Raw genomic sequence first — 20474 nt, 5'->3', positions numbered from 1 at the left:
CTAGATCCCCCATCATCTGATAAACACATAGAAACAATGTATTCAGTCAGTGTGTGTGTTTCCTACAGATGGATCCAGTAATGGGAACCCACCAGAGAGATGTCCCCGTCCTCTGTATTCCCGGGATTCCACACAGGAAGATCACACCATCTCTCATTTATATATATATATTGGGTATAGTCATCTAGAACAAGACTAACCCTCATCCACACAGCTCTAAACACAAGGCACCCCTTTCATATACAGTGGTTTTTATTTTTATTTGGTTACACACAAAGTTTGCTTCTCATGTACAAAATAGAGATCATCACATCCTTCTGTAAAGGAAATACTGAGAAACCTTAACTGTCATTAGCAAGAACATCATCTATGTACCCACCCCACCACCCAATGTATCATGTGTATTGTGCCCAAAAAAATGAGGAGAAGATACTGTACACCATATGAAAGGTCCATCTCCATTCCTCAATATAACGTCATGTTCCCAACAAATGAGGAGAAGATACTGTACACCATATGAAAGGTCCATCTCCATTCCTCAATATAACGTCATGTTCCCAACAAATGAGGAGGAGATACTGTACACCATATGAAAGGTCTATCTCCATTATTCATGATGTCATCATGTTTTCAAGAAATGAGATGGAGGAAGGTCCATCTCCTTTCTTAATTTCCAACATGAAAGTGCCTACCAGTGCAGTGCCCATCAAATGCAGCCTCATCAGTTCTCACCAAATGCAGCTTATCAGCGCCCACCAAATGCAGCTTACCAGTGCCCATCAAATGCAGCCTCATCAGTGCTCACCAATGCAGCCTCATCAGTGCCCACCAAATGCAGCCTACCCGTGCCTGGATCACGATCTCCTGCTGTGTCACGAAGCTTGGATTTGAAATGCCTGCCTGGGCTGCCGCTGTAACAAAGTCCTGCCTCCTATGGTACACGTCACACTGATTTAATTGGATCAATGTTCCGTCTATCACAGGAGCACCTGTCTAGGAGGTGGGAGGTGTTACAGCGCCAAACAATTCAGACCAGCCGCTGTGTCACACACAAGGCTAGGAGGAGGAGGGAGACCAGAACTGCATTTAAGCTTCGGCGCCTGGGCCTGGTCCACCCGCCCAGGTTCAGATCCAGGACATGGCTGCTAACTGGAATGGTGTTCCTGCAGGACTCAAGCCCTGCTTATGGTGATGCCAGCTCTGGCCGGCGTACCTCTTGCCCTTGGTGCGCATAGCCCCAGGGGTACGCGTACCATGGGTTGAGAAATATTGCTCAACACCACCCCCTTTCCTCCACCTTCACATCAGAGAACTGACCATAATTTTAGGACACCTCACTTACCAATGGGTCATTAAGAGCTTGTATCTATAAAGGGGAAGATCATCCAGGACCACCTCAACGTCATCATTGAAATCTGTGCCGCTCTTCCCCTTTCGGTCACCTTGCACTCGGAGTTGCTCTCTGACGTTGGCGGTATTCTCTGTGCTGATTGGTGGAGAGCGCTGCAGAAGGTGATGGCATGGCAGCCATCTTTGTTGATGTGTCAGAGTCTGTAATGGATCTGAGGTGAGAAGATACCGGCAGGTATGGTATGAGATAACTGGAGATGTAGTATAGAGGTGGTGGTCCTGGATGATCTTCCCCTTGGGGGATACAAGGGCTTAATGACCCATCGGTAAGAGAGAGGTTGTAGAATTCCGGTGAGTTCTCCGATGTGAAGGTGGAGGATAGCGGGTGGTGTGGAGCACTGAGAACATTTTTATTAGACTCTGGAATAAAATTTTGCACACGAGAACAGAAGAGACATAGCACTGTGCACTTTGTGTTTGGAGCTCTGGACACTTTCGCTTGGTTTATATTCATATTTTTCTCTTCTAATTGCCCCCAAATCCATGCCGGAGCTCTTATAGACTATTTGGTGAAGGACCAACATATATGACTCCCGAATGGAAGGTTATAACATTTAATGGTAAATTGTTTCCCACCAGGTGGACACAATGTCCGGAATACCTCAGAGGAACATCTCATTGTATCTCCAGATTATAAAGCAGAAGATAATAACATTGTACAATATTCTCCCGTTACTCCAAATATACATCCCAGACCTTCCCAATTGGGGGGATCAATGGATCCCTCTAATCCTGAGGAATCTTCTGATGGATCACACACCAAGACTATAGGATCTCATAGTACAGATACCTCAATAGATCCTTCTATTCCCAAGGAATCTTCTTCGAGCCATGAAGGAGTTCCCACAGAAGAGAGTTCATTGTCATGTTCAGAGTGCGGGAAATTGTTTGCAAAAAAATGGTTACTTCTTAGGCACAAGAAAATTCACACCGGTGAGCGTCCTTATTCATGTTCAGTGTGCGGGAAATGTTTTCTTTATAATGGAGACCTTGTAATTCATCAGAAAATTCACACAGGTGAACGTCCCTATACATGTTCAGCATGCGGGAAATGTTTTAGCCAGAAAGGAAACCTTCTCCGACACCAGAAATATCACCACATGAACTTGAGTCTCTTCTCATGTTCCGAGTGCGGAAAAGGCTTCATTGAGAAAGGAAAACTTATTAGACACCAAAGAACTCACACGAGTGAATATCCCTATTCATGTTCAGAGTGTGGGAAATGTTTCCATTATAATTCAAAACTTCTAATACATCAAAGAATTCACACAGGTGAACGTCCCTATTCATGTTCAGAGTGCGGGAAACGTTTTGTTCTTAATTGCCTACTTCTAAAACACCAGAATATTCACACGGGCGAACGCCCTTATTCATGTTCAGAGTGCGGGAAACGCTTTTTTTGTAATGCACTCCTTCTTCAACACCAGAAAATTCACACAGGTGAACACCCCTATTCATGTTCTGAGTGTGGGAAAAGTTTCATTCAAAAAGGAAACCTTGTTAGACATCAGAGAAGTCACACAGGGGAGCGTCCTTATTCATGTTCAGAGTGCGGGAAATCTTTTATTTATAAACATGACCTTGTTAAACACCAGAGAATTCACACGGGTGAGCGTCCTTTTTCATGTTCAGAGTGTGGGAAATCTTTTATTGTTAAAAGCCAGCTTGTTCAACACCAGAGAATTCACACGGGTGAGCGTCCTTATTCATGTTCAGTGTGCGGGAAATCTTTCAATGACAAAGCAAACTTTGTTAAGCACCAGACAATTCACACGGGTGAGCGTCCTTTTTCATGTTCAGAGTGTGGGAAATCTTTTATTGGTAAAAGCGAGCTTGTTCAACACCAGAGAATTCACACGGGTGAGCGTCCTTATTCATGTTCAGTGTGCGGGAAATCTTTCAGTGACAAAGGAAACCTTGGTAGGCACCAGAAAATTCACACTGTTGAGCGTCCTCTTTCTTGTTCAGAGTGAGGGAAATGTTTCAGTCATAAAGCAGGCCTACTTGTTCACCTGAAAATTCACACAGGTGAGTGACGCTTTTCATGCCTAGAGTGTGGAAAATGTTTCAGTCAGAACAAAATCCTGTATAAACACAAGAGGTCTCATGCGGGTGAGCGTCCTTATTCATGTTCAGAGTGTGGAAAATGTTTTGTTTACAAAAAATCACTTGCTGCTCACCAGAAAATTCACACAAGTGTAGCTCCAGCCCCGTAGGAGCTGCTGGTGACCTCCCTCACTTTAGCTCTTGCCGCCAGGCACACAGTATTTCCCAATGCCAGGGGCACAATGTCTGCTCGTTACTCCAATGACCAGTCCAGGGGTTTGTTGTTTTTTTAGTTTAGCATCTCAGAACAAAACCCTGATTAGGCGCTAGAGGATTCACACAGGTGAGCATTCTTATGCATGTTCAAAGTGCGGGAAATCTTTCATTGATAAAGGAGACCTTGTTAAACACAAGAGAACTTATTCACAGGGCCATCTTTAAGGCGGGGCAAAAGGGCTGCTGCCCCGGGCACAGTCATTGTCGGGGGGACCAAAGCAGCTGCCCTTGAGCCCCACACTGCCTGAAAGTAGTTGGTAAGTGGATTCAGTAGGGCGCAAGAAAATGTTTGCCCAGGGTCTAATCAATATTAAAGATTGGCCAGCTTATTCATGTTCAGAGTACGGGAAATTTTTCGGTCACTAAATAATACTTGTTGCACCCTAGAAAATTCACACGCGCTAACAAACTTTTACCATTTCATGATGTGTCGGGGGAGGGGCAACAATATTATTTTTCGAGTACACTTTGGTTTGGGGCATCTGGAATTGAATTCTAGTAATATGACTCACTAAACATACAGTGCTGACTCGCTCTCGTCCCCGCGTGCTCGCGCGCAAAAGTGAACGCATGCGTAAGTCCTGGCCCCTTACCATGTGATCAGCTGTCAGGTAATGACAGCTGATCACATGATCAAAACAAAAGCTCGGTGATTGCTTTTTTTTTCTCCTCACGCTGACAGCGGAGGAGAAAAAACAAAGTTGATCACCAGCTTATCTTAAAGGGACATCAGTCCCGAAACGGAAGAGGCAATTATGCCTCATTTATGCCATCTAAAAGTGCCCACAAGTGCCACCTATCAATGCCCACCAGTGGTGCCAATCAGTGCCACCTAGAAGTGCTGCCTATCAGTGTAACCGATCAGTGCCCATCACTGAAACCCATCAGTGCCCATCACTACCACCTATCGGTGCCCATCAGTGCCGCCTCATCAGCGTACATCAATGACGGAACAAAATTACCCATTTTAAAATTTTATATATAAAAAAATTTTAATAATAAAATAAAAAAATTCGGGCTTTTTACATTTTTTTTTAACAAAAAAAAAATCGCACAGGTGATCAAATACCACCAAAAGAAAGCTCTATTTGGGGTAAAAAAATAATAAAAATTTAATTTGGATACAGTGTTGTATGACCGCGCAATTGTCATTCAAAGTGCATCAGCGCGTGGTTAGAGTTGAATTTTTACCCCCCAAAAAAGTGCATCAGCAAGTGGTTAGAGTTGAATTTTGACCCCCCAAAAAAATGCTTTTGTAAAATTGCTGCATAAATAACATGTGAAATAACAAATTGCAATGATTGCTATTTTATTCGCTTGGGTCTCTCCTAAAAAAATTAATTAAAAAATAATTATATATATATATATATATATATATATATATATATATATATATATACATAATGTTTTGAGGTTCTGAGTAATTTTCTAGCAAGAAAATTATGATTTTTACATGCAGAAGAGAAATATCAGAAGTAGATTTATTTTGGTTGTGTTTATTCTGTAAAAGAAAAAAAAAAACTGTTTCATTTTGTTTCTGTTGGAATACTTTGCAAATAAATGATCTTTCTTCAAAATATATTCTACGTTTCTTTTATAAAAAATAAAAAAACAAATCAGTGTTGTGTATTATTTAGTCTGTTTTAGAGTCTAGAAACTATTATATACATTTCTGAAAATTGATCAGTCCTGAGGTTCCATGACCTTTTAGGGGCAATTTAAACAGCGGGTAGCCAATTTGGGGTCAGCTGAGGAAGAAACGCGTCTTGCGCCCCTTGGCTCCGGGTGGACATTGCAATCCATTGGCCATTGACACCGGGAACGAGGAATGTTGCGGCACTACACATGTTTACTGGGCTGTCAGAGCCATTTCCCCAATAACAGCCAGTGGCACAGAGATCCGCACCTTGTGCCTGTAGCAGCTCATCATCCATCCATTAAGCTGCACCCTTTTAGGACTGTGCCTCCACCACAGGCTTACACTCTCCTGTGGACTCCTATGTTTGGTTTTTACACTTTGTAAGTATTCATATTTAACTTTTCTTTGTAAATAAACCTTCTTGGAACATACTACACCGGAGTGGTCACGATGTCTCCCTCCCTTCCCCTCTCTTAGGTAAGAGGCAACTGCCTGCGACAGAGACATAGTCACGGTGAGCCAGGGTCATACATGGTAAGGCAGAGAAAAGCATAGTCAGGTAGCAGGCTGAGGTCAGTACCAGGGAAGCAGGCAGAGCAAGGTCCAGTAGCAAACCGGGGTCAGTACCAGGGAAGCAAGCAAAGCGTAGACAGTGACAAGCCGAGGTCTGTATCTAGAATCCAACGAGCAAGGTCAAGAGAAAGCTGGGTCAGCAGCGAGAAGTCTCAGCAAAAGCAGGAACACAGGTACGCTGTGAAGAACATCCAGGGATTAGCACACATTAAGACCTCCTTTAAAGCGGGAGTCCGCCGTTTTGTTTTTTTAAAGCCAGCAGCTACAAATACTGCAGCTGCTGACTTCTAAAATAATGACACCAGCACGCCCGCGATGTCGGCACCCGAAGCCGATCTCTCGATAGTCTCTCGGGTGCTGCCGCCACCATCTTGGGTATGGGAATAAGGAAGTGGAGCCTTGCGGCTTCACGTCCCGGTTCCCTACTGCGCATGCGCGAGTCGCGCTGCGCAATAAGGATGGTCCCCGCTGTCTCTGGGATCCGTGTGTTTCCCAGCAGGCAGCGGGGGACCTTCGGAAAGGGGCGTAGATTCTGCGGAAAGGAGCGTACCTTCTGCAGAATCTACGCCGGAAGTGGGTGCAGATACCTGTACTGTACAGGTACCTGAACCCCCTCCCCCCTGAAAGGTGCCAATTGTGGTGCCAGAGGGGGGGAGGGTTCCAATGAGCGGAAGCTCCACTTTAGGGTGGACCTCCGCTTTAAATAGGCAGCTTGGCGCCATTCCCAAGATTGGGCACATGTAAGCGCTGCTGTGTGCTGGTGCACGCAGATATGTTGACGTGTCAGTGCATGTTGGTTACTGGCCCAAGCTCATCTGTACGCTGAAATATGTGCACGAGCATTAGCTGCATGAGAAGGAACATCAGCTGTATTTGATTCCTGGTTGGGGCCCAAAATCCAAAGAGCACCTTTAGATATGCAAAAGGGGATAGCTAGGCATTTTTGTCCTGACTATCATAGTTTGGAGGCCTTGGAGCACAAGGACTGTAGAAACACGCACAAAATGACCACATTTTAGAGAGTAAACACTCCAAGATATTTTTTAAGAGGCATGGTGAGTCTTTTTGAAGATTTCATTTTTTGCCACAAATTTGTGGAAAATGCAGAAAGAAACTGAAAATGTATTTTTTACACAAAGTTGTCAGCTTAATAAGATCATTGCTTAGGCATACATGGAAATTCACCCCAAAGCATATTCTGCTACTCCTTCCGAGTATGAGGATACCACATTTGTGAGACTTTTCCTATGTTTGGACTGATTGTGTGTGTACCGGACATTGTTTCCTGTGTATCACAAAAATCAACCAATTGTATCAAAAACAGTGTACTGCAATGGTCGCTTCTGTATGAGTTGCCAGGGAATATAGCTTAGGGTAGCATCACCTCCTACCTATAAGCCAAGCAAACCTAGCCAGCTGGTCCGTAGCCGCCAGGCCACCAGGAGTGCTATGTTCACTGGCCAGGAAGTGCAGATGGCTGAATGGCTGAACAGAAGATGAGCAAGGGAGTCCCTGTGGTTCCAGAAGTGCAGTTTCCTGCAAGGGATGGCTGGGATTGGTGTCTCAGGAACTTAGTCAGTGGGACATGCCGGTGGTTCAGTTCAAGTGGCAGGCAGAGATGTGCTAAGCAAACAGGTAATGGATAGAACCAGGTAGCAGGCAAAAATTTGGTCAATAAACAGACCAGGGTCAGTACCGGCAGACGCAATACTGCATTGATCTGGTAGTGATCAGGAACAGTGTTGCTGACTGCACTAATCTGGTAACATTGTCACTGGTGTGTATAGCTTGCTTACACTGGCGTGGCTAGAGACCAGTACACTATTATTGACATAAACTGGTCTGATAACACTGGAAATTGTTTTGCTGCAATTAAGAACACCCTTGCTGGCTGCACCGGCCTGGTGACACTGGGACTGGTGTGGTGATCAGGAACTGTTGCTGTCTTAAACTAGTCTGGCAACACTGGGACTGGTGTGTCAGCAATCAGGAACACTGTTGCTGGCTTCATTGGTCTGGTGTCAATGGGACTGGTATGGTGGCAATCAGGAACACTGTTGCTGGCTTCATTGGTCTGGTGTCAATTGGACTGGTATGGTGGCAATCAGGAACACTGTTGCTGGCTTTATTGGTCTGGTGTCAATGGGACTGGTATGGTGGCAATCAGGAACACTGTTGCTGGTTGCACTGGTCTGGGAACACTTGAACTGGTGTAGTGGCAATCAGGAACAATGTTGCTGGCTGAACTGGTCTTGTAACACAGTACCGGTGTGGTGGTGATCATAAACACTGTTGCTGGCTTGCAATGGTCTAAAGACACTAGCACTGGCGTGACAGTGAACAGGAACACTGTTGCCGGTTTATACTGGTCCGGTGACACTGGGACTGGTGTGGTGGTTGGGAGAAGCTGGGTGGTAATGCACACACTCCTCCCTTCCTTTCTTCTCCAAGAATCAATGAGAGAACAGCAATAGTTCCTAGGTGGATTTACGCATAGCCTAAATTGTTGATGCTGTTTTCAAAAAAGGGAAAATATTGGGGACACATTTTAGCTGGGGTCAGCCTCTTGAAATTGGGGAAGTCTGGTTACCCTATCCCACCATTCCTGTACATCCCTGCATCCTGGCTCTGCACACGTCTTCCCATTAAAAAGGATTCTTGCTATAATGTACACCTCCTGTGCCCATTATGAGGGTTCCCACCAGTCCTACAGGGCATTACCAACTCTGCACACCTCCTGTGCCCATTATGAGGTTTCCCACCAGTCCTCCAGGGCGCCCCCAACTCCGCACACCTCCTGTGCCCATTATGAAGGTTCCCAACAGTCCTCCAGGGCGTCCCCAATGCTGCACACCTCCTGTGCCTATTATGAGGATTCCCACCAGTCCTACAGGGCATTCCCAACTCTGCACACCTCCTGTGCCCATTATGAGGATTCCCACCAGTCCTACAGGGCATTCCCAACTCTGCACACCTCCTGTGTCCATTATGAGGATTCCCACCAGTCCTACAGGGCATTCCCAACTCTGCACACCTCCTGTGTCCATTATGAGGATTCCCACCAGTCCTACAGGGCATTCCCAACTCTGCACACCTCCTGTGCCCATTATGAGGATTCCCACCAGTCCTACAGGGCATTCCCAACTCTGCACACCTCCTGTGTCCATTATGAGGATTCCCACCAGTCCTCAAGGGTGTTCCTAATGCTGCAGACCTCCTGTGCCAATTATGAGGATTCCCACCATTCCAACAGGGCATTCCCAACTCTGAACACCTTCTGTGTCCATTATGAGGATTCCCACTAGTCCTCAAGGGTGTTCCCAATGCTGCAGACCTCCTGTGCCCATTATGAGGATTTCCACCAGTCCAACAGGGCATTCCCAACTCTGCACACCTCCTGTGCCCATTATGAGGATTCCCACCAGTCCTACAGGGCATTCCCAACTCTGCTCACCTCCTGTGCCCATTATGAGGATTCCCACCAGTCCAACAGGGCATTCCCAACTCTGAACACCTCCTGTGCCCATTATGAAGGTTCCCTGGGGGGGTCCCAAATTCTGAACACCTCCTGTGCTTGTTATGAACGGTTCCCATGATCACAACACATCCATCTTTGCACATCTATCTTTTTTTCATAAAATCTACAGACAATGATAGGACAGAAGAGAAGCCCATCCAAATCAAATAGCTAAAAGAAGTCCCTAAGAAAAAGTTTGTCTGCAAAATATTACACGCTGAAGACTTTTTGTGTATCTGGCATAATTTAAGGATACCGTTTTTACAAAGTTATTGTTGTAATCTGTATATCATACTTGGGAACAAATGTAAAGCCTGGTGCCATTGAGCTAATGAGCAAATTCCATCCTGAAGCTTGAAATACGCAACTCTGGATAAACCACATGACTTTTAACAGTCCCATGCATTAATATTTATTGTGGATAAAACTGAAAATTGTACCATACTTACCGTAATTTTCTTTTCCTGGTGCCTATCCATGGCAGCATACCTGTGACAAGCTCCGCCTTGGCTCCTCCCTCTGGACTAGTGAATATTATAAAAGAAATGGTTAGCGCAGCCCCAGCATTCTCCGTAAAATAGAATACCGAGGGTGGGATTGTATGCTGCCATGGATAGGCACAAGGAAAAGAAAATTACGGTAAGTATGGTACAATTTTCTGTTTTCCTGGTGCCTCAATGGCAGCATACCTGTGACAAATAACTAGCTGAGATGATGCTTAGAAGTTTATTTTAAAGAAATTATTATTTAGAAGAAGCAAAGGCTGATGTGACTGCCTGTCTGCCAAACTCCACTGATGAGAGAGCTCCTGGGTCGACCTGTAATGTTTCAGAAACGTATGTTGGGACGACCAAGTCGCTGCCCTACAAATAGTTTCAATTGACACATTCGCTCTTACCACCCAAGAGGCAGAAACCACTCTGGTGGAGTGCGCCCTGACCGCCGTAGGGGGTTCCAGCCCATTTGTCCTATACACCTTGTGGATGAGTTTAACGATCCATGAGTCAATCGTTCTTGCTAATACCTCCTTGCCTTTGTTTTTACCCCAGGGAATTATAAACAGCCTGATGGATCCCCTGAATGATGCTGTGGCCTGCAGATAGCATCTCAAAGTGGAGGCGATGTCTAGCTCATGAAGAGAACCGGAGTCCTGTTCTGAAAATGTTGGGAGTGCCCAAGGTTCCGACATGTTCAAGGATGATGCGACCTTGGGAATAAATCCTTTCAATGTTCTGAGTTCTACTCTGACCGGATAGAATATGATGTGATTATGATCTGTTCCTAAAGCTTGGAGCTCTGAAACCCGTCTGCTATCAGGAAGGCTAGCTTCAAGGTTAGACTCCAAAGCGATGGTGACTCCGAAGGGGCAAAAGGTGGATTGGCTAAGGACGATAAGGATGATAGCAAGGTCCCAAGTGGGAAAAGATTGTTTAGTTGGCGGTCGGATCTTTTTGACAGCTTTGAAGAACTGGATTATTAATGGATTCTCGGCCCATCTTCTACTGGTTTCTGCTGAAATCGCTGATACCTGTACCTTTAGTGTACCTAGTGCAAGGCCTAGGTCTAGGCCTGCCTGCAAAAACTCAAGAATTTGAGAGGATGATGGGGAACTTGGATCACAGCTTCTGCCAAGCATGAAGGCCCTGAACTTGTTCCACACTTTATCCTATATGCCCTTTGTGGATGGTTTTCTTGCTTTGAGCAGGGTTGCGATCACATTATTGGAACACCCTAGGGATTGGAACCTTTCCCTTTCAGCTGCCAGATGTGAAGGTCCAGCCTGCGGGGATCTGGATGGGTGTGACATCCTTGCGACAGGAGAAGAGGTATTATTGGAACCTTGACTGGAGGCTGGGTACTCAGATACATTGTTGTGGGGAATTGGCCAGTACGGTAGGACCGCTATCACCGTCGTGGTTTCTGTCATAAGTCTTGACAAGAATCTTGGAATGAGAGGCCGTGGAGGGAAGGCATAGGCCCGGTTGCATGCCCAGGGGGCTGAGAGGGCATCTATTGCCTCCACCTGGGGGTGAGGAAGCCTTGAGATGAACCTTGGGAGTTTGGTATTGAATGCTGTTGCAAATAGGTCTAACTCGAGGGGACCCCACTAGTTCACTATCCAGTCAAAGATCTCCAGGTGTAGAGACCATTCGTTGGCATCCACGAACCTGTGGAAAAGGCTGTTAGCCCTCGAGTTGAGATGACCGGGCAGATAGACTGCCCTCAGGTCCTTTAGATTCCTTTCTGCTCAGAGGATTATGGGTTCCACCTCCTTCAGGAGGGACCTGCTGCGTGTCTCCCCTTGCCGGTGTACATAAGATACCGCAGCCCTGTTGTTCATTCGGAGGAGAACTGGTTTCCCTGTAATCTCGAACTCTAGGGATAGAAATGCAAGGTAGGCCACTCCTGACCTCCAGGACATTTGACACCAAGCCTGTTGTATAGAAGGACTATCTTCCCTGAGATCTGGTTGCAGTGTGCTCCCCAACCTGCTGCACTGGCATCGGTAGTAATTGTGATACAGTCGACATGCCCTAACGGGCGCGGTTTCAGAAGTGTCTGTTTCTTCATCCACCAACGTAGACTCCTGAGCATCAAGGTCGTCAAGTGTATGGGTTGGGATAGATACCGTCTGTTCCACAGTCTCAAGAACTCCAGCTGGAAATGTCTCAAATGCCAATGGGCCCAGGGGACCATAGGGATACATGACGACATCTGGCCTATCAGGCTCAAACAGTTTGAGGCTGTCAGGTAGGATCTCGTACTCACTTTCTTCATTTGTTGAATAATGGATGTCACCTTCTGAGGTGGGAGAGCCACTGTTACATTCCTTTTATTGAACAGAGCGCCCAAATAAACCATCTCCTGGGTTGGAGAAAGGTGACTTTTCTCCTGGTTTATCTTCCATCCGAATTCTGCTAGAGTTGTCAAAAGAATGTTCCTGTGTTCCACTAACTGGGCTGGATCCTTCGCCAGGAGTAGAAGGTCGTCCAAGTAGTGGCATACCTGAAGCCTCAATTCCCTCAGAGGGGTTATGATGGCAATCAGGGTCTTTGTGAAGACTGTTGGCGACGTGCAGAGGCCAAATGGATCTCAGATACTTCTGGAATGGAGGGAGTATGGGTATACGCAGGTAAGCGTCCTGCAAGCCTATTGACAACATCCAGTCCCCTGGTTGGACTACATGAATAATCATCTGTAGTGACTCCATTTTGAATTTTTCTAGGAAGATATAGCAGTCTAGTCTTTTTAGGTCTATCACGGGTCTCCACCCTCCATTTCTCTTGGGGACTAGAAACAGTGGAGTAAAAACCCGAAAATCTCTCTGATGGAGGCACTGGGACTACTGCTTGCTGTTCCTGCAAGGAGAGAAGAAATCGCTGTAGCGCTTCCGCTTTTTTTTTTTTAGGGGGGGGGAACCTTGACACCCTTTTCGGGGAGAAGAAGTCCTTGGGAGGTTTGTCTAGGAACGACCAGAAATGGCTGTATTTGACTGTGGAGACTACCCAAGGATCCCTGCACTTTTGTTCCCAGATCTTTAAAAAGGGTTTTAACCTGGCCCCCATAGCTTGGGCTGGCCTGGCAACAAAAGGATTTAGTGGAATCCTGTGGGGTATGCACTGGTCTCTGCCTTCGGGTCTTGAGGAACGTGGACTGTGTGCTTTTCCAAGAGCATTGCCCTTGCGGAGCAACGAATTGAATCAATGGCGGCTTCACCAATAAAGTCTGCTGAGAGCTTCAGCTCATCCAAGGCCTTGATTATATCCTCCTTTGGGATTTCCTGTTGGACTGCCGACTCTATATTATCCATCCAGACACGTAGTGCATTTGACACTGATGTCAGGGCTATCGCAGATTTACAGGCGTTGCCTGCCATCTGGTAAGCCTTTTTGAATCGAGATCCATCCTTCTGTCCAGTGGAACCTTAAAGAAGTTGAGTCTTCCAGGGGCAACGTGACATTCTTTGCCAACCTTACCACTGCTGCATCGACCACTGGAGAACCCTCCAGCATTGCGGAATCAACCTCTGAGAGAGGGTATAACTTTCCCAACTGATTAATAGAGAATCTTTTCTCTGTCTTTATCCACTCTTCCTCAATCACATCCCTGATCTCGTCCATGAGAGGGAAAAGGGATATCTGGCGTTTGAGAAAGGGGAAGTACGATTTAGACTTCTTAACCTCTGTGTTGGTCTCTTCCCAGCCGATCTCTTGTTTAACTGCCTGTACAGAAGGCTGTACCATGGTGAAAGCAAAGCCAGAGGCATCTAGGTCATCAGATGATTCCTCTGAGATGGCATTCTCTTCCTGATGTTTTAGAGGAAGATGCAGGTGTCAGACAAGAAATTCCACTTGTGGACGGCCCGGGAATGGGAGCCTCAGCCATTTGCTCCTGAGGAGGAGATGCTAGTTGTTGCGTTGGCATTGTAGCTACCAATTCCGCAAGGGAATCTTTTACTGCTTTCTTAAGTAAGTCCGCCACTTGGAGACTTTCAGATTCTCTGTCCGCTGAGGCAATTTCGACAGATCAGTTTGTCTGGAAGTGGCCCCACAGGCCTTACATCATGGAGATCTAGGTCTCGGGGAGCATGAATGACGGCGCTTTTTGGCTGATGCTTTCCTGCCACTTCTATAATCCCCATGCCTGGATGACCTGTCTCTGCTGTGACTAGAGTCATCATCGTCTTCATGTTGCCTTGAGGTCCTCTTAGACGTCTTCTGGCATACAGGACTGAAATACATAAAAGTACCAGCCTCAGTGCACTCTTTTATTTATTTTTTTAAAAGTGTATCAACTTACCTGGACGTAGGTCCTTACCTCAGGTGTAGAGTAGGATCTTGTGCAGGCGGCAAATGGCTCATACTAGATGGATTAGCAGAAGCAGCAGCTAAGAAAAGAGTTTTAGAGGCGAAAAATCAACCCGCCATGTCCTGACTTGGTAAAAGTGAAATTACCTCTATAAATAATGGGTTCTCTACGTTTTGTCTTTTTTTTTTTTTTTAGAACCCAGATGAACATCTATTTAAATAATTTTTATAAATTTTATTTATATAATAATTTAATATATTTATTTTATATTATTTAATTAATTGCTCCCCCTTTTTTATACATTTATTTTACCTAAAAGGAATGGGTATTTGCTCCCTGGAGCTCTCAGACGCAGTTCTCCCGCAGCCACAGGCATCCCACTGAGGCCGACAGGGAGATAAATAGTGCAACAGGAGAGGCAGGGCACGCCTCTATCCTGTCCTTAACGTTTTAATGGCATAGTCGTCACCATGCCCTTATCCAAAATGGCCGCGGCGGCCCCCGGAACCACTGCGCAAGCGCCGACCGGCGGAATGGAAACCCGGAAGCCTCGCACCGCCGGCGCATAGCATGGCGGGGAACGCCGAGGGGGCGAATAAAGTGCCGGGGCTGAGCGCGCGTGGCTCCTACGGAGCTGACAGCGGCAGGGGCTAGGAGAGGGGTTTTTCCTCTAAAAGAAACAACAAAAAATAAAAGAAAAATGAGAGGTCAAAGGAAAGACAGAAATGGAAAGTTGAGGAGGGGAAGAGAGAGAGGGAAGAGGAAAGAGAAAGGAAGAAGAGGAGAAAGAGAAAAACACAAAGATGTAAAACCTAAAAGGGGAAGGAAAGAAGGAGGAAAAGAAGAAGGGGTGAGAGAGGGGGAAAAAAAAAAAGAAATGTAGAAATAGCTGCTGCCTCCGTTACCATGAATGAGCTGGTGCCTGATCAATTTGCAGATAAAGCTCTTACTTAAGAGACAAACTGCTTGTCCCAAAAGATCCTACAGAAGGGACTTCCAACCTTATAAGCGCATTTAGCTGCACAAGAGAAGGAACTGCGTCCGGGAGAGGCTTGAACCCGGACGGAAGCTGCCGAATGCAGAAGGTAAGGACGCCGACCAGAATTCACTGCCATGAGGTATGAGGAAAAAAAGGAGAATGCTGGGGCTGCGCTAACCATTTCTTTTATAATATTCACTAGTCCTGAGGGAGGAGCCAAGGCGGAGCTTGTCACAGGTATGCTGCCATGGAGGCACCAGGAAAACTATTTATATTCAATGGTCATATAAAAGTAGTCAATTCAATAAAAAAACAAACATACACAATGCTTTTAACCATAGATTTGCAGTAATGTGCAAAATTTATGGACGGTTCTAAAAAAAAAAAAAAAGTTTAAAAGAAGAAGGCTTTCAGAAATAGAAGGGTTAATAGTTTAGTTTTATCAATGAACAAAATGGAAAGACAAAAACGAATGAACAGAAGAGAAATCCAAATCCAATCCATATTTGGTGTGACCGCCCTTTGCCTTCAGACCACCATCAATTCTTCTAGGTAGACTTGTACACATTTTTGAAGGCTCGGCAGGTAGGGTCTTCCAAACATCTTGCAGAACCAAGTAGAGATCTTCTGTGGACGTCGGCTACCTCAAATCCTTCTGTCTCTTCATGTCATCCCAGATAGAATTTTTTTTTTTTTCATGTGATATTTATTTGCATGTGATATTAAGCAACAAAACTGAAAAGCAAATCAAGACACGGCTGTTAAAGTGGTTGTAAACCCTTACAAACCACTTTGACCTACAGGTAAGCCTAGATTAACCACTTGAGGACCGCCGTATTGCCATTGTACGTCAGCACAATGGCACAGGCAGGCACAATCACGTACATCTACGTGATTGCCTTCCAGCGGGTGGGGGGTCCGATCGGACCCCCTCCCGCTGGTTACGGCGGTCCGATTCGGTCCAGGAGCGCTCCGTGATGAGGGGATGGCCGTTGGTTTTCGGCCACCCCCTCTGGATCGCTCCTAGCCAATGAGAAGCTTCCTCCCCTGTGTATTGTTTACACAGGAAGGAGGAAGTGATGTCATTCTCCTCGGGGCGGTCTTTTTGACCGGACTACGAGGAGAAGAGTAAAAGTAAGTGTGCACCAACACTACACTGACATGTAGGTACACACAGGCACACAAACCCCCCCCGATCCCCCCCCCGATCGCCCCCCGATCCCCCCCCCCGCCCCCCCGCCCCCCCCAGTCACAGTGTCACTGATTGCATTGATCATTTCTTTACTGATCAATGCATTCAGTGTCAGTTGTGACAGTAAAAACTGTCAGGACAGTTAGTGTTAGGTCCAGGGTAGCCCCCTATCACCCCCCAATAAAGATTTAACCCCCTGATTGCCCCTAGAGTTAACCCTTTCACCCCCTTTTGCCAGTGTCACTAAGCGATCATTTTTCTGATCGCTGCTAGTGTCGCTAGGTAGCTAGTTATTTTTTTAGGTTCACCGCCAGGTTTTTATATCGCTAGGTACCCCGATATACTACCCAATAATGTTTTTAACCCCCTGATTGCCGCTAGTTAACCCTTTCACCCCCTTTTGCCAGTGTCACTAAGCGATCGTTTTTCTGATCGCTGCATGTGTCGCTACAGTCGCTAGGTAGCTAGTTATTTTTTTAGGTTCACCGCCAGGTTTTTATAGCGCTAGGTACCCCGATATACTACCCAATAATGTTTTTAACCCCCTGATTGCCGCTAGTTAACCCTTTCACCCCCTTTTGCCAGTGTCACTAAGCGATCATTTTTCTGATGGCTGCATGTGTCGCTAGGTAGCTAGTTATTTTTTTAGGTTCACCGCCAGGTTTTTATATCGCTAGGTACCCCGATATACTACCCAATAATGTTTTTAACCCCCTGATTGCCGCTAGTTAACCCTTTCACCCCCTTTTGCCAGTGTCACTAAGCGATCGTTTTTCTGATCGCTGCATTAGTGTCGCTACAGTCGCTAGGTAGCTAGTTATTTTTTTAGGTTCACCGCCAGGTTTTTATAGCGCTAGGTACCCCGATATACTACCCAATAATGGTTTTAACCCCCTGATTGCTGCTAGTTAACCCTTTCACCCCCTTTAACCAGCGATCACAGTATAAGTGTCACTGGTGACGCTGGTTAGCCAGTTAGTTATTTAGGTTCCCCGTCAGGTTTTTATATAGCGCCAGGGACCCCCATATACTACCTAATAAAAATTTGAACCCCCTGATTGCCCCTAGTTAACCCTTTCACCACTGATCACCGTATAAGTGTTACGGGTGACTCTGGTTAGTTTGTTTTTTATAGCATTTTATATTCAAATCCGGAAGGCAGTGCTTGGTTTTCGGGGTCCCGTACGTGGCTAGGCTCCCAAAAAGTCCCCCACATGTGGTATCCCCGTACTCGGGAGAAGCAGCAGAATTTATTTTGGGGTGTAATTTGACTTCTGCCCATAGCATGTGTGAGCAATATATCATTTAGTGACAACTTTGTGCAAAAAAAAAAAAGTTTGTAATATTCCCGCAACTTTTGGCAAATTATAAAATATTCCATGGACTCAACATGCCTTTCCGTAAATAGCTTGGGGTGTCTACTTTCCAAAATGGGGTCATTTGGGGGGGTTTTGTGCTATTTTGGCATTTTATGGCCTTCGAAACTGTGATAGGTAGTGAGGAGTTAAATCAAAAATTTGCACCCTTAGAAATCCTGAAGGTGGTGATTGGTTTTCGGGGTGCCGTGCGCGACTAGACTCCCAAAAAGTCCCCCACATGTGGTATCCCCGTACTCGGGAGAAGCAGCAGAATTTATTTTGGGGTGTAATTTGACTTCTGCCCATAGCATGTGTGAGCAATATATCATTTAGTGACAACTTTGTGCAAAAAAAAAAAAGTTTGTAATATTCCCGCAACTTTTGGCAAATTATAAAATATTCCATGGACTCAACATGCCTCTCAGTAAATAGCTTGGGGTGTCTACTTTCCAAAATGGGGTCATTTGGGGGGGTTTTGTGCTATTTTGGCATTTTATGGCCTTCGAAACTGTGATAGGTAGTGAGGAGTTAAATCAAAAATTTGCACCCTTAGAAATCCTGAAGGTGGTGATTGGTTTTCGGGGTGCCGTGCGCGACTAGACTCCCAAAAAGTCCCACACATGTGGTATCCCCGTACTCGGGAGAAGCAGCAGAATGTATTTTGGGGTGTCATTTCACATATGCCCATAGCATGTGTGAGCAATATATCATTTAGTGACAACTTGGTGCAAAAAAAAAAAAGTTTGTAATATTCCCGCAACTTGTGGCAAAATATAAAATATTCCATGGACTCAACATGCCTCTCAGTAAATAGCTTGGGGTGTCTACTTTCCAAAATGGGGTCATTTTGGGGGGTTTTGTGCTATTTTGGCATTTTATGGCCTTCGAAACTGTGATAGGTAGTGAGGAGTTAAATCAAAAATTTGCACCCTTAGAAATCCTGAAGGTGGTGATTGGATTTCGGGGTGCCGTGCGCGACTAGACTCCCAAAAAGTCCCACACACGTGGTATCGCCATACTCGGGAGAAGTAGCGGAATATATTTTGGGGTGCAATTCCACATATAACCATGGCATGTGTGAGCAATATATCATTTAGTGACAACTTTTTGTAAAAATTTTTTTTTTTTTTTTTTTTTGTCATTATTCAATCCCTTAGGACAAAAAAAATAAATATTCAATGGGCTCAACATACCCATCAGCAATTTCCTTGGGGTGTCTACTTTCCAAAATGGGGTCATTTGGGGGGGATTTGTACTGCCCTGCCATTTTAGCACCTCAAGAAATGAGATCGGCAGTCATAAATTAAAAGCTGTGTAAATTCCAGAAAATGTACTCTAGTTTGTAGACGCTATAACTTTTGCGCAAACCAAAAAATATACGCTTATTGACATTTTTTTTACTAAAGACATGTGGCTGAATAAATTTTGCCCTCAATGTATGACTAAAATTTAGTTTATTCGATTTTTCTTATAACAAAAAGAAGAAAATATCTTTTTTTTTCAAAATTTGCGGTCTTTTTCCATTTATATCGCAAAAAAAAAAAAATCGCAGAGGCAATCAAATACCATCAAAAGAAAGCTCTATTTGTGGGAAGAAAAGGACGCAAATTTCGTTTGGGTGCAATATTGCATGACTGCGCAATTACCAGTTAAAGCAGCGCAGTGCGAAATTGCAAAAAGACCTCTGGTCCTTAAGGTGTTTATTGGTCCGGAGCTGAAGTGGTTAAGGCTTACCTGTAGGTCCAAGCAATATCTCCTAAACCTACATGGTTTAGGAGATATTTGCCCGAAAACGGGCACCGCTGTCTACGGCGCATGCGCCGTAGACAGCGGCGCACAGGCGCACTGAGCGCGGCAGTTCCAAGAATGGAGCTGCCGACATTTGTCGACTCCCGTGCGCATGCGCGGGAGTGACGTCATCGCGGCTTCGCCGAATGACAGTGGCGGAGCTGCGAGACGCCACCAGCAAGATGGATGCGGCGGACTACAGGGGACAGCGGCGACTTCGCTGGCTCCTGTGTCAGGTAAGTGACACATAATGGGCTACTATGCGTTGCATAGTAGTCCATTATGCTTTACCTTTGCAGGGAAAAAAAAGAGGAAGTAAACTCATCAGGGTTTACTTCCTCTTTAAAGTATTCAAAACACACCGCCTGCAGTTTTTATTTCATCCACAAGGTGGTGACCTCACTTATTATTAGTGGAACACAGAGACAGGAAGTGATGTCATCTACAGACAGGAAATTCCTAGAGAGAGACAATACAGGGAGATATTCCCCCGCAGGGCAACAGAGGTGGTAATATGAATTGTTTTACATTTATATCCAGTAACCCCCCGTCATGTCCATCCTCTTCCTCCATAGTCACTGAGAAGTCCTTCAGATTCAGCAGATGCTTCTACACTATTATAATATGTACACCGTTACATATCCAACTGTCCATCCAGAGCCTCCAGTTTATAGACCGGATACATCCTAAATATAGAGCCATTTATCCAACTGTCCATCCAGAGCCTCTGGTTTATAGACCGGATACATCCTAAATATAGAACCATTTATCCAACTGTCCATCCAGAGCCTCTGGTTTATAGACTGGATACATCCTAAATATAGAGCCATTTATCCAACTGTCCATCCAGAGTCTCTGGTTTATAGACCAGATACATGATCCATGCT

The 20474-nt window shown here is 45.4% G+C and overlaps 2 protein-coding genes and 1 pseudogene across 2 annotated transcripts in view; all 3 read left to right on the top strand.

Moving 5' to 3' along the window:
- Positions 1–20474, top strand: part of LOC143955186 (uncharacterized) — a 141960-nt gene that overhangs the window by 2026 nt on the left and 119460 nt on the right.
- On the top strand, positions 24–5090 carry LOC143956281 (uncharacterized; annotated as a pseudogene).
- The window catches only part of LOC143956402 (uncharacterized), a 48985-nt gene continuing 48518 nt past the window's right edge, over positions 20008–20474 (top strand). The window contains exon 1 of the mRNA XM_077466616.1: positions 20008–20096. The gene's annotated coding sequence lies outside the window, so the exon portion shown is untranslated. The remainder of the gene's footprint in view (positions 20097–20474) is intronic.

The sequence above is a fragment of the Lithobates pipiens genome, unplaced genomic scaffold, assembly GCF_037356315.1.
Source record: "Lithobates pipiens isolate NorthernLeopardFrog02 unplaced genomic scaffold, aLitPip1_a1.2 Scaffold_35, whole genome shotgun sequence".
Lineage (NCBI taxonomy): Eukaryota > Metazoa > Chordata > Amphibia > Anura > Ranidae > Lithobates > Lithobates pipiens.
This window is presented reverse-complemented; position numbering and strand designations above follow the sequence as displayed.